The sequence below is a fragment of the Echinops telfairi genome, unplaced genomic scaffold (genome assembly GCF_000313985.2).
Source record: "Echinops telfairi isolate 266 unplaced genomic scaffold, ASM31398v2 ScPeMD7_2565;HRSCAF=3150, whole genome shotgun sequence".
Taxonomy (NCBI): Eukaryota; Metazoa; Chordata; class Mammalia; order Afrosoricida; family Tenrecidae; genus Echinops; species Echinops telfairi.
The window spans coordinates 9,874,099-9,876,560 of record NW_022106463.1 but is presented as its reverse complement, the minus strand read 5'-3'; positions in this window follow the sequence as shown (position 1 = coordinate 9,876,560).

Here is a 2,462-nt window from a genome sequence, read left to right as displayed (position 1 = left end):
CCCTGGCCCCAAAGTCCACCTTCAGCATTGCCTGGGGACCTTGCCGCTCTGTTCCTTTGCTGTTCTGTTGCACCCCCTTAGTGTCTTGCGTCGGTGTGGCTGGATCCGATCGGCACAATTCCCACACTGTGTCTCCGGTGTTGTCTCCTGTAAGGATCTGGGTCAGTGAGGGACGTCATGTCTCATAGTGGGGCCGGCCATGTGGTCCTCTCTGTGGACTGGCTGCTCTAATCGGGAACATTGCCCTCAAGGCCAGGATGTGCTCCACTCTCTCCTCCTCCTCCATCTGCTCCCGTGTGCTCCGATCAGATATTTCCCTCTCCTGGAGCTGCAGATTCAATGCCGTCCTTTGAAATAAATTCTTCTGGGGGGAGGGGACTGCCCCCACACTTTCATACAAATTCAAGATGACATAAAATCATCCAGCTACCACAGGAGCCAGCACACTTTTAATCGGAAACTCAGAGACATGTACACCAGTGTTCACGGCAGCACTACTTACACTTGCCACAAGGTGGGAACAACAGGATGCCCATCAGCAGGTGGCTGAATAAACAAGAGGTGATGCACGCATACCATGACATGCTCATACAGACACACGATGCACACATAGCATGATGTGCCCATACAGACACACGATGCACACATACCATGACATGCTCATACAGACACACGATGCATGCATACCATGACACGCTCGTACAGACACATGATGCACGCATACCATGACACGCTCATACAGACACACGATGCATGCATACCATGACAAGCTCATACAGACACACGATGCATGCATACCATGACAAGCTCATACAGACACACGATGCATGTATACCATGACACGCTCGTACAGACACATGATGCACACATACCATGACACGCTTGTACAGACACACGATGCGCGCCCATCCTACTCAGTCCATAGGAGAAATGAGGTTTTGATACACAATACAATATAATTGGAGCTGGAAGACATAGTGCTGAGCAAAATAAGTCCATTTTAAAAGGAAAAATATTATCTGACCTCACATATATGAAAAGACAAGACAAGGCAAATGTATAGACCTCAAAATTTATTAGTGGTTGCCAGGAGAAAGGAGTGATGGAGAGAGGAGGCCCCATGGTAATGGGAAATTATGTTGAGTCGAGTTGTACATACAGCCAATTATTACAATTGCTTACAGTGATTGCATCCCCGTTAAAGGTTGAACTGACAAAAATTGTGATAGATATAATGACAACCATATTCCCATACAATAAAATAGCTGCCACTAAGGCTGCTTATATACAGCCAAAAATCTCATAAGGTTTCTTCCTTTAGAGCTTTAGAGTCATGGTTTCAGTCAGTTATTCTGTTCTGCGTCCTAGTTCATTGCACAGTGTCCATGGGCTCACACTTGTGTAAGGTACAGAAATTGGTCTCCCTTCACCTGGAATGACCCAGAAAGAAGCAGGATTAGAAATAGAAGAAAAATGGAATGTGTGGCTAGTGGCTGCCATAAATATCTGCCTCCTTTCTCACGAGACAGCTATATTACTAAACATTTTGATCAAAGATTCTATACCACAATCATGATTGAAAGGAGGAAAATGTAGAAAAGAGTTTCAAATCCTCGTGGAATCTAGCTTTTTCTGGAGCCCCGGGTGTTGAGTGAACCCCTAAAACTATTGCCCTGAGATGATCTTTAGGTCTTAAACCAAACATAGTCCGAATTATTCTTAAAACCAAAAATAATTTGTCTTGCTTAACTAGTAGGGGACAATGCCTGCCTTGAGCATTGTGCTCTTTTGAGAACGAGCTATTTGAGATGAAATTGACAACAGCAATTTTAAAGGTAAGATGGGACCCTTCAGGGGTAGTGAGTTTATGTCTGTGGGGGAAGAGCAACTCAGAAAAGGAGAGTGGCCATGGCTGTAAACTTGAAGAATGCCACCATCGTGTCACTGAATTGTACCTGCAGAAATGTTTGAATTGGCGTGTGTTATGTTGTGTATATTCTCAACAGTGACAGACTAAATAAAGCTTCTAAAAATTCACCATTCACCCTCCTTGCAACAAAGATGACAGCCTAGGAAAGATGAGCTGCATGGGTAAACCTGCTGCCCAAGACCTGTTTAGAGTTTCTCTGTAATCGACACATTGAAAACCAAGGGTGGTACTTTGACGATAAGGTGCACCTGACCCAAGCCATGTTATTTTCCATGGCCTCATATGCATGTGAAAGTTGGACACCGAATAAAGAAGACCAAAGAAGAATCGATACATTGAGAATGTGGTGCTGAAAGCAGAATATGAAAGTACCATGGACTGCCCAAAGAACCAAACACTCTGCCTTGAAAGAGGGACGTTGTATTAGTCTGGGTACTTCGGAGAAACAAATCCACAGCGACTCATGTATAAGAGAGAGTTTTATGCAAAGAAAATGTGCATCACGAAAACATCCCAACCCAATGCTGCCCAA